The sequence below is a fragment of the Calidris pugnax genome, unplaced genomic scaffold, assembly GCF_001431845.1.
Source record: "Calidris pugnax isolate Ruff unplaced genomic scaffold, ASM143184v1 scaffold40, whole genome shotgun sequence".
NCBI lineage: Eukaryota > Metazoa > Chordata > Aves > Charadriiformes > Scolopacidae > Calidris > Calidris pugnax.
This window is the reverse complement of record NW_015090796.1, coordinates 868,244-881,074: the sequence shown is the minus strand read 5'-3', so window position 1 is coordinate 881,074 and position 12,831 is coordinate 868,244. Positions and strand designations below refer to the sequence as shown.

General features: G+C 40.3%; 1 protein-coding gene across 1 annotated transcript in view; it reads right to left on the bottom strand.

The window, feature by feature from the left end:
* The window catches only part of FAM172A (family with sequence similarity 172 member A), a 366,710-nt gene extending 354,503 nt beyond the window's left edge, over positions 1–12,207 (bottom strand). Inside the window, exon 1 of the mRNA XM_014936846.1 lies at positions 12,042–12,207. The gene's annotated coding sequence lies outside the window, so the exon portion shown is untranslated. The remainder of the gene's footprint in view (positions 1–12,041) is intronic.
* Between the last annotated feature and the right edge of the window lie 624 nt (positions 12,208–12,831).

Here is a 12,831-nt window from a genome sequence, read left to right as displayed (position 1 = left end):
TATTTCACTTTGTTATCCCTTCTAAACAGTATTTATGGAAGACTACCATTCCTAAAAACCATTACTTACAACTTTTTCAGAAAAACAGTAAGTGCCTCATGACATAGGTATTTTGCTGATACTAAACAGTCTCGAAGCTTGAATGAGATTTATCTTAAAGTACTACCTTTACAAAATCTTAACTCTATTATACTGAAGCAGTAACTAATCAAGAAAACCCACTATATGCACAAGTTTGTTGTCATTTAATTATTTATTAATAGAATTTTCGATTAGGATCCCCTTATTTTACCCACATAGTGACAGTCAGCTAAACAATCTATTATTGTCTGGATTGAGCAGCTCTTCTACCAAGCGCTGACACACCGTCAGCACTCTTATCTTCTAGGACTTCCTTATCATCCCAAGTATTATTTCAAACACGTAACCAAGGACTTCCCTTAAAACTTCTTTTATCATTCTTTGGGTCAGCTTTAATAAAGAATCACTCTCAGAAAAGACAATGATTAATCATTAAATCAGAGGAAGGAGCGGACTCTACATAACACTTTCGGACTGTGATCAGATGCCTTTTAGAAGGAAAGCTGCTGTTAAACACAACTTATTGTTGAAAAATGTAACAGCTACAACAAAGTTTATCCATAAAAGAACAGTAATTACAGGACAAGGGTAAACAATGCCTTGTGTTATTCTACCTTTGTGTCACTTTACGATCTGATGGACAATGCCTAACCCTAAAAAGTCATGTAAATAAAATACATGTGTACTAAGGTCTGTCTCTGTTAAAGTTCTTCTTTTTATTTCAACCTCTACAACAGCTGATCACACTGCTTCCCAGGACTACATGAAAATTAACACAAGAAAAGCAGAGATACATTATACAGTGGAGAAAATATGAATCAGTATCACCCTCGTTGAGTGTAACAGGAGACCCCCAAAAATCACATTATAAGCAATACGAACATTTTCCCACATAACCAGCAATTTTCAATAAAACCTGCCGTGAAATAGCACCACCTTTAAAGTATCCTTATATAAACAACCATTCTATTTTTTTTTAATTAAATGAAAGCTGTACTGAGCATTATAAGGTAACATAGCAGTATAAACACAGGACAATATGAAGCTGCAAAGAAAAATATCACATCAACTACCAAGAACAATTACAGCACAGAAAGAAATGTTGCAAGAATCCACGATAACGCAGCCAGCCCTCCAATCCTTTATGTTTTTAACCTACTCCCAAATGCAAGCAGAAACATTTCAGTTAAAACACCTTAAAGATAGTCCAAAGAAGCAAAAATCTAATTCCTTGTCTGGAGAAGGAGCAAAAAGGAAGAGAAAGAAAATCTTAGAGAAGCCAAAATTTTCAGACTCTCCATGCTTTGTTACTAAGTTCTACTGTAAACCATGAAAAATAACACAGAAAAATAAAACCTAGAAAATGAGGGGGAAAAGCAGACAGAAAGTAATTTTACAAAAAAATCTCAAACCTTGTTAATAAAAGATCAGCAATGCTAGAAAAAATTTCAGCTTTCCTGACTTAAATGAGGTTTAGTAGACTTAGTAAAAATCTAGAAGATTACACAAAAAATCTGATAAAGACCCCCAAAAAATAATATGGGGAGATGGACAAGGGACAGAGCGTTGTCCTTAAGAGACATTCAAAACTAAAAGCACCAGAAACTTAAGCAGCATGAACTACACATTGAAAATTGTTTGAAATTAGGACTCTTAATGCTTCAAAACCAAGCCCAGTACAGCAGAGAAATATTTTTATATACCCAGTAAAATATGTTTAAACTACCCAGGTGATTCACTACCATGACAATTAGGTATAGGCTTTGAACTGAGTGGAAAGCAATTGCCAAAGTAAGTGTATTCCTAAAAATTACTTGAAACTTCAAAATATTTCTCAATCTTGCAAGAATCAAGCTGAAGCAAATTTCTCCATTCCAATGGATACACATTTTGTGTTACTGTCTCTGAAACTTCACAAAACATAACATTATTTCATAGAATCATGGAATCGTTTGGGTTGCAAGGGACCTTTAAAGGTCATCTAGTCCATTTTCCCCTAATTCAAGCTACTACAGTTTGGAAAGGGAAAAATTCAAAATGCAGAAAAAAGTACAAAATATTTTCTAGGCTATATATCTAATGCTGCTTAAAAGTTTAAAAGGCAACAGGCAATGGGCACAAATTGGACGTTTGAGCGTAAGGAAAATTGTCCTTACTGTAAGGGTAGTCAAAGACTGTAACAGGCACCCAGAGAGGTTATGGAGTCTCTGCCTGTGCTGATACTCAAAATTTACTGAATATGAGTAATCTGCTGTAGGTGACCCTGCTCTGGGCACTGGGGTTGGACTAGACCATCTCCAGCGGTCCCTGCCAATCTCAACCACTCTTTCATTCTGTGAAGAAAAGAAAAATTAAGAGTGCACAACAAACGAATATGCAAAAAGTGTGTGTATGTATGTGTATGTATATTTATACATATGTTAGTTACCTCCCACAATAGCAACGAACAGCTTCTAACAAGGGATGTGAGAATCATTACGAGCAGCATGTGGCTGCTCATGGTCTCAGGGGTTTCAGTTTTGTGTTCTGAGGAATTTCTTTCTGATTCTGATTCTTCAATTTGTGTGAAACAGCCAAAATTTATCATCATGAAACTGTCAAAACCATCAGGGCCACAGCCATGACAAATTTGTGAAAGCTGACAACACTGGATATTACTCATTCTATTGGCAACCATTCTTTTAAATGCATTAAAACACCTTCAAGCTGGTGAAAATCATCCCGGAGATGAATAAATCCTTAAGAAGTGCCTATATTCTGTTTCCATAGATGATAGCATACGCTTAATATGTGTGCCTTCCTCACCCAAAGACACTAGTAAAACATTGTCAAGTCTACAGGTATCAGTAGATATCAAAATCAAGGTCACCTGCACAAACTTAGTTCAGTACCCATGCATGAAATACAGTCTTATACAAAATAAAACATGGAGAAAATAAAGAGGAAGGAAGTCACCTTATCCTCTCCTATATCTCCAAATTAGTGTCATCTATATCTAAGTTTCTGTCCAGTGTGATCTCGCTAAATTCTTTTCAAAAACTTATGATGAACACTCCACAACCTCCTTAAAGATAAGTCCATGCTGTTAGCTGAGTTCACACTTGGACCTCATCTTGTGCATCCAAACAGTCAGACCTCCTGCCTTTTGCTCTGCATCCCCCAGCTGTGGCTGATGGACCTGAGGAACAGAAAGTCAAAGCTGACGTTCTCCTCTCCATGCAAGGTGGGTGGTGGTGCACACTCTCCAGCTACCACAGAGAAACCACATCCCCCAGTTCTACTAAGAACTCAACTACCCCATTTGACATAGAATGAGTATTTTGGCTTTAAAGAGAAACCAGTTCCAGTGTCAAACTAACATTTTCAGGAGAATATTTTTCCTAACTTTTGCTACTGGCCTTTACTTCCTGGCACTTAGGAAGTTTATGCCCTTTCTCATTGTAGCATCCCTTCCCATACCTAGAGACTACTTCCATAGTTTTCACAGTTTCACTGTTTTTCTTAGTCTCCTCTAGACTAAGCAAACTACTCCTTCCACCTTTCCACACTCTGCTTTTTTTTTACCTAGACTCAGAAAGATACTCAGTGCTTTTCCCTTGAAGACCCTCCCATGGGCTCAAACCCAAATGTGATGCCCAGAACTGATGAAACCCAAGCAATGTGGAGCAGAGCGAAATTATCATGTGATGTGTTTAAATACGTCCCTTCTAACTATACATCCCAGAAGAATGATTACCCTTATTGCAACAGCACAGTGCTATTGACGCATGTTCAGACTATGATTCACCTAAAAATCTGGAACTCCCTTTTCTAGAATTATTGCTTTTTTGTATTTATGTAGGGAACTATCTAATCTAAGCAGAGTACTTTGCATTTGCCCTTTTAAACAGCATTATTTCTTTTACGTTGTTTCTCTAATTTTTCTAAGCCATTTGAAAGTCTAAATTTATTCTTCGCAGAACTTGAATCCTCTCACAGCCTGGTACTCTCTGCAAAATTAATAGATGTACTCTCTATGCCATCATCATCCAAGTCATTAACTAAACGAAGGCACTTCTGCCTGTGTCAACGCAGAACGAAGGTGCTCACTTTATAAGGAGCTACTCAGTTATTTGTCTGACGCTCCTCTCTTGAGCTTTTCAGTATGACCCTAACGTTTCTCCCATCCTCAGTTCCTCCTCCCCCATATTTAAGTGCCTCTCCATCGTCCTCTCCTATTTCTCCTACAAGCTCCCAGTCCCACTTGGCCTCATTCCACCCCAAGAGCTTCTAGTGCCATTCCACTCCATCCCCAAGCTGTCCTCACTTGTCTTCTCAAGTGCTTTCACAGAGATACTGCCAACTCAACAGCTCTTTCCAACCTTCCCCTCGTCCACTCTACTCCAGTCCCCTGCTTTCATTCATCCTGTCACTGCAGAACGAGTATGGTAATAACAAAACCATTGAGTGTTCTCCTCAGATCAAAGTCCTCATTGCCCACTTCCACTGGTCACCCTCACCACAGACCAGCAGTGGAAGAAGCAGGCTTGTTGTTCTTTGGTGCTGGTGCATGTGTCCAAACAACAAAAGGGACACAGAACATCTTGTCCAGGAACAATCACTGGAGAGTTTTACATACTAAGACTGAAGTTGATTTCTGACACAAAAGAAGACCTTGCCAAGTATTGTTCTTGTCCACAACACAGAGCCACCTCACCACAGCACCATGTATACTGGAAGGGACCTTGGGAGGTCAACTCCTCCATCCTCCTGAAATAGCAGGTCTCAACAGAACAGGCTGCTTGGCCACTTGTCCAGTCAAGTTCTGAATATGCTCAACAATGGTGATACCACACCTTCTCTGAGGCGCCTTCCCATGTTTGACCGCCCTCACGCTAAATTTATTTGGGGTCTATCTACCAGCCTTTCCCATAAAATAAAACATTAACATTTATTTATCTGCTATGCTATACTGCTGTAGGACAGCAGGTAAATGCAATTTAGAACAAGTAAACGAATTAAAAATACTATGCTATTTACACCATGCTCTTTTTCCGGAAAGCTAGCTAGTTCAATACTACCACACGTATAAAGCTTTCTTCTATTCCTCTTAGTAGTACTTCTCTAAAGATCGCAATTCTCGGGAATTTTCTGAATAATGTTCTTTTAAATGTTTCCTCTGGACATCACTGGGTAGGCAAAATCTGAGCTTCTCAAAGGAATGCGCTACTAGCTTTGGCTTATACAAACCAGGTATTAGTTTTCTCTCACATCCAAAGAAAATGCAGGTATGGGTCAGTGTTATTAAGGAACTGGATTTCCCATCTCAGCATATTTCCATTCTTCCCATCCTCCCTCAAGCAACTACCTCACAGAGGCAAGAATTCAAACTTCTGGTTATTTTGGTGTGGTCGTCTCACAATTGCTCCTTAGGGATTTATCCTTTTTTTTTTATGACTACTTAAATATTCACCAGAAAGACAAGGAGAATAGAATTTACAGAACAAAGAATGAAAAGACAATTTTTTTTTTAAAAAAATAATCTTTAATTGCCCTCAGAATGATGTTGGGAAGACAATGAACAAGAACTTAAAGCACTCCTGCAGGAACATACATTCAACCTATCTGATATTAGTGAAGTTGGTGGGATGATTCACATGAATGTAATGCTAGAAATCAAGAGATATAACCTATTTAGAAAGAACAACAACAGAGAACAAATGGCACTGTGTGCCAAAAATGTCATTGTCTGTTTCTGAGTCACTGACAACAGAAAATCATGTCTTAAGAAATAAAGTACAAGTCAGGATGCTAGCTGGGGTTTGCTGCAGATAGGAAATCTCACATAGCATGGTGGTTAAGCATCTATTGCATCTTGTTGGAAATAAAAGTTTCATTATCACAGCGGACATAACACCAAGCGAGATAACCTGGAGCTTTCATGCTGCCATTATCAGAACATGCTTGAAATTTCTAAAAATTGAGGACAATTTCTTATGCTGAGAAATGTTAAATCCAACCCAAGGGAAAGCTGTGTTCGACTTCATCTGGACAGATAACAAGTACCCCACTGTGTCACAGAGAACAAATACGGAACAAAGACCGTTCCTGCCCCCAGGTCCTGGAATCAAAGGACATATTCCCAAATGCATCTTTGCAACACGACTTCAGCGGTCCCACCCCCTGCCCACGTACCCCTCAGCTGTGCTGACAGAAACGATTGTACCAATCCACAGCAAAACGGTTCAGGGGATCACATCTGAGTAAAACTAGAATGGGGACCTGATCTGAGTTAAAACTACCTTTCTTCCTCCTCCTCCCCCCATCCATTTTTTTTTTTTTTAAGAGTATACTTTTAACTTATCGATTCTCAGATTTGGTTCATTACCTGGTACAACTGAGGTGACAGAATGAGGCAGGAACACACATACTGAAAACTTTTTCAGCCTGATTTGCCAACATGGGCAAGACAGAAATACAGACACAGCAAAAGAAGGACTCAGTAAGTGATCACTCCGATACGCAACAGTTTATTCTTCCAAATCTCAAACTCCGGCATTCCAAAACACAAACATTTAAAATAAAAGTATCAAGAAACCTCCACCAATTTTTGACTTGTTGACTAGCACGTATCAAATGTGAGTCTGCATTTGTAATTGCTTTGTTGATTTTGACAGCTCTGCTTGCTGTGAAATATTTCTCTTTGGCTTGGAGGTGGGCAGCTACATTAACACAGTCTTTTAGCTTGGGAGTTATCAGTGTACAGATACACAATTCTCAGGCGTTCAGATTTTATTTCACAAGATTTAATCGTATGCTTCAGTGGGGAGATATTCTTACAGTACACGGACTATTATTCTTCAAGAGAGATACAGATTGTGTGCATGAGCACACCTACTTATCCCTCATTTCACCATATTTCCATAATGCCTCTCTATAATGGCTCTTTCACTACCAAGTCTTCCTGTTAACATATTCTCCTTTGGAAATACTTCCAGTTTTGTTTTTTGACTGCGGTTCCTATTTTTATTTAAATCTAGTCCACTTACACAGCATCTCTATTTCTTGAGATGGGTTTGTAACACACATGTTCCACAAGAGGAATAACGTGCTCATTTGTTGGAAAAAAAGCTAGATGTTTTCAAGGTTGCTTGGTTATACTCCAGTGCTTAGGACAGGAAGGAAGAAAGCAAAGACAGAATATGGTTTAGCATCTTCTTTAGGTAAACAAAGAGACTGAGATTTGCATGTATTATATACTAATGGTGCTCTGCATAAATACGACATTCACTGAGACGTGCCTTTCCCAGGCTCTGTGAAGCCTGGCTTTGCAGAACTTTAAAAGAAACAGTAACTACTACGTTATCTGCTGGGCTTGGTCTTCGATGCAGCTTTCAAGACAAGCTGGACTGTACCTGGTACACTGAAAACATGATCAATCTGAATCACCTTGTCCATCTTTTTAGACAAGCCGTTATTGGTCTAAAAACCAAGAGAGTTTTCCTTTCAGCACAGAGGTATACAATACACTTTCAGTGAAATTCAGTGAAATAGCTGCAAAGAAACACTCAGCTACTAATTCCTAGCATGTTGCAGAACCTGCCCCCCTTGCAAGAATTAGGTCCACTATGCCTGGTCCTAAGCCAAAACATACTTCAGTTAAGGGATAAGGAGAACGAAGAGGACCCGTTTTTGCTGTGTCCCACCAGGCACTTTGGGCACACATGCTGCGTAAAGCTGACAGGGTGAGGAACGCTCACTAGGCCAGCGGAGAACGTATATCGCAGCTGAAGTATCCAGAGAATTCAAAACAAATACCTTAAAAGATGATTTAATTGCAAATGGAAAATGGCAACTTTATGAAGCTTGTAATTCAGACAAATCCAGACTAGCTGTCTTGGGAGACAGTTCACAATTTCCAAAGCTATCTTCCTATTAAATTTCATATTTCTTATCTACATCTTGGAGATGCCTGGGGGTACTTAAGAGTAATCAGGAATATTTTCAATACAGTCAAAAACATTTTTCAGTAAGTCCTTCTCAAAAAAATAAATATTTAGCTTAAACTTTGACTTGAAATTGGCAGTAAACAGGAAAACTTCCATTATTAACAACTGACAGGGAACTGCTGGAGAGGGTACAGAAAAGAGCCACAAATATGATGAAGGGCCTGGAGCATCTCTCCTACAAGGAGAGGCTGAGGGACTCGTGTCTTTTTAGTCTTGAAAAGAGAAGACTTAGGGGGGATCTAATTGATGCTTACAAATACTTAAAGGGAGGGTACCAGGAGGACGGGGCTGGTCTTTTTTCAGTGGTGCCCAGTGACAGGACAAGAGGAAATGGGCACAAACTTGAGTATAAGAAGTTCCACCTAAACATGAGAAGGAACTTCTTTACTGTGAGAGTGGTAGAGCCCAGGAAGAGGCTGCCCAGGGAGGTGGTGGAGTCTCCTTCTTTGGAAACATTCAAAACCCACCTGGACACGTTCCTGTGGGACCTGCTCTGGGTGGCCCTGCTCTGGCACAGGGGTTGGACTAGATGATCTCTAGAGGTCCCTTCCAACCCCATGTGATTCTATGATTCTATGATAATAAATTATAAAAATATGCAGAAATTTGAACAATGTAATATGATGGACCTAACTTCAAATGCATAAGCATCAAGAAACATAAACACTTACATTCACTGTCACTGGGGCTTCAGGTATGGGCCTGCTTCCAATCAACACCAGGACTGGCTGAATTTGCAGTCCAACTAACAGCATGTACAGCTAACTCTTACTTTAACCATCATCTCTCTTTCTGGATGTACTATAAGGAACATATTCTTTCATTTGCCCGCCTGAGAAAAAAATGTATTTGCTGACAGAAGAGTTTCCTAACTTTACCACCATACTAAATATAGTGATTCAGCTCACACTACAGTTGCTAAGACAATCCTTATTTCAGGTAAGTATTAAAAATCAATACTTCCAAGACTCAAACGTCTATGGCGCAGGCTAGGTCCTCTACAATTTCTGCTGGGCAACAGGAAGCTGGAAGAATACAGAAACTTCAGTAACTGTAAAACGGAAGCACCTAAAATTAGCCTCACGGACTCCACAGGGTTCATCTTTCCTCTATGGATCCCTGCTCAGCAGAATATAAACTGCAGTACCAGAGGGGTTCCATCAAGCTGGAAGTTGATATTCTCCAGGAGAGTGTAAGAGGAATTAAAGCAGTTACATGGATACTGCACTAGCCCATGGACTGCACTAGCACCCTCCTCACCAGCAGTATCACCAATATTTAACTCACAGGAGCAGACTGCCCAGGAAATTGGTCAGTTCAAGCACAAGGTGACTCAAGCTGTGGATCCACAATCTGCTGAAGTCCATAAAATACAACACTTTCAGTCCTTCTCCTTCTTCCAGCATCTCTACATCCTTTTTCATGACACAACGAGAAAGGAGCATTTCACATCTCTCGTTCTGACTCAGCTGGATCAGCTTCCTTGCCTGGCTGATCTCTCACTTGGGTAAGGAATGAGAAAGAACAGTGTAAGGAATACCAGGAATAGTTGAACATTAAGTTCTCAGAGTCCTCACTCCAGAGTCTTCCTCTCAAAAATAAAAAAGTGTGTGTGTATATATATATACCCACATTCTAACAAAAGCACTTAAAATACTGACCAACATGCATGAAAAATAACCATTGTACACCCATTAAATTGTGCTTCAGGAATTCTACCCAGTGCAAACCTGTGAAACTGACCTACAGGCTATGCACATATACGTACGACCACACTTAGAGAACAGAAAAAAAAAAAAAGTCTCTTGTCAGGCACAAAAAAAATTCATACGGCGGTATTAAATTTCATAAGCAGATGTTTTCATGCCCACTGTTAACCAATTTGTTTCAGTAAGCGAGTGGAAAAAAATAAAAAAAAAGATATTCATTCATTCTTTGTATGTATGCTTTACTTCAAAGAATTCCAGGAATCTATTGTAAATCTAAAAATCTCCTCAGACACCACAGCACATTGTTCCCCAAAGGAACAGTGGGTCAAATTCAAAGTACCAGCAATAGAGTTGCATTCAGAACTTTTTCTATAGAGCCTGGAATGGACAAAACCTCCAAAGTCAGCGCTGAGTCTTCAGGGGAAAAAAAAAATAAGGTTGTGAACTTAAAAGAAAAGAGACCAACAGATAAATCCCCACTGAGTAATTATAAGGAGAAGCTCTCCCAAACATTAGCTAACTAGTACATAAAAGGCAATTCAGTAAAAACCATGGTTGAGTCAAGTAGCAGATTAACATATAGTCATAATTGGCTACAATCACTGAAAAAGCAATCTGAAGAAAACAGGCAAAATGCAGGCACCGGTGAGAAAACTCCAATAATTAAAGGTATTTCAGAAAAGCAGACAGCACTCTGAGCGTGCACTATGCTTCTGAAATGATGATGCCCTTGTCCACCTCCAGCTGCTCGGTACTGTTGGCCTGCTGGAAGTTTTCATCTCATTCCTAACGCCTACCAGCATCTGCTAACCTATTTCAGACAAAAAGAGTCAGGTCAGCTCAAATGCTATAAATGTTACACGTGTCTTAACCCACCCTGTTTTGACCGAGGCGGGCTGGGCAGTGCCCAGACTGACACCGAGGGTGGCACATGGGACCTCCAGGAGACACGGGCAACAAGTTACCAGCAGAGACCTCAGCAAGGGACACAGCCATCACCCGGGGCTTCTCTCTAGAGCTACCTGTGAACACCAGTGCCCTCGTGAGCAAAGAATGATTTTTTATTTTTTTTTTGAAAGTGAAATAACACGAAACATTCCGAACACCAGATCCATTCAATTCCAAACCCAGAGAAGCACAGAAAGACATGCTTCCTGTATTTTACAATGGAGTCATTCTGTGACACCCTCTAAGCCGTTAAGTATCTTCTGTTGCTAAGATTTCAGTTTTCCCTACACAAGAGCATTTTTACCTTTTCCTACATAATTACAAAATACCTAATTTTAACACCCCGCGGGCGTTCTCTAACCAACATGCTATCATCAGGCAGCTTTACCATGGGTAGCACAGCGCGTTGCCACCCTCCTTCACCCACAGCCTCATTAACCATTCCAATAAAGTATGAGTGATTACTAAAAGTTCCCCACCTTTTTTGCTGTACTAGGGGTATTTATGCTTCCTTATGGGCAAATATCATCATGACCCTACTCTTTACTGTGCCACCAAACCACTGTGCAGTTAAAACCAAAGATACCCAGTTAGCATTGTAATTGCTGTTGTCATGGTTTGGCCTGGCCTGGCCACTAAAATGAATGACAGATGCTCTCTTTTACCTCTCTCCTCCTCAGAAAAAGGGAGAGCATCTTGCTTCAGAGCAGACAGAATGAAAGAGAGACTTATGAGTTGAAAAGAAACTAAACTACTTTAATGAAATTTCAATAATAAAATAAGAGAAAGAGAATAGTATCAGTAAGAAAATAATGGAATATATACAATATAAACAAAACTAGTATTGAGCTCCCACGTTACCAGCAGACATTGGGAAAATCCTAGACTGGACTTGGTGATGGATGGGAACTGGATTCAGGAACACACGGATTGGGATCAAAGGCAGAACGATGGACAGAGTCCTCCTCAGACAGTGAAGAATATTAGGCATGATGTAGATGGGATGGAATACCCTTTTGGTCAGTTTTGGGTACCCTGAACTGTCTGCTCCTCCTCGCAGGTGTGACCCCCTCTATGCTTTTCTGCTTCCCACCCTCAAGTTGGTGCATAACAAAGTTGGCTGACCTTGGTCATTATTGTAATAAGTGTAAGGAAGAGCCTCTCTCCAAACCATTCCTTGGCATTGACCATGAACACGGGTCTTATCACCCCCAGGGCAAACAGTTTTCTGCACAATATGCCATTAATTTCAGAGAGTTAGAAGAGGCCTAGCTAAAAAGTAGAATTACTGAACAGAAAATCCGTTGTGTTTTACCTCAAAACAGGACAGCTGTCGACTCTATAATACCTCTTTTGCCAATGATGGTGTGTCCTGACCAAGGTCTGGTACCTGCTTATTCAAAGTTACTACCTCAGCCAAAACTTCATGCAGAAATTAGTGTAAAGGGGATGCTGCAGATCGTGAAGACTTCTTTAGCTGGCCCACATGAGGCTGAGCAGCTTGGCTCATGTAACACCGCAGCTAAAAGACAACTACCTGGAAGGAAAGCAGTACATTCTCTGTCAAAAGCTTCAGTATTGAGCTCAGGAAGAAAAAAAGCAGCCAACATTTGGTTAAGAAGCAAAGCAAAGCAGGAGGCTTTTTGAAAGGAAGTACAGAGGCGCAACATCTGGTGTTTTACAGCAACACGTTCTGAGTTATCGCATTGCCAAACCAAAACAAACCAGCCGTAACAATTTAAACTAAACAATTATCTCACTACATTTACGTCTGGGCAAATTCGGCAACGAAAAAGTATTTCGTGCAGCTCTCTAAGCTGCCAGACCAGCCGTGACAAACTTCACTCCCCAAAGAAGTTTTCGGCCACGTACAGGCAGGAGAGCAAAACTCAGGAGGAAAATTACCACCGGGGCCGGGCTGTGTTAATAAGTCAGGATAATTACACTCAGGTAGTGACTTTTTGTCAGGCAGGGCTGCAGGGAGAGCCCAGGTAAGAGGGAGAAACCCACACGCCTGGTGGTGTGACAGCACCACGGAGCCGCGGCAGCCGCCGCCAGCGCACGTTGAAGGGAGAAAAATACAAGACAGCTTTCAAATTATTCAA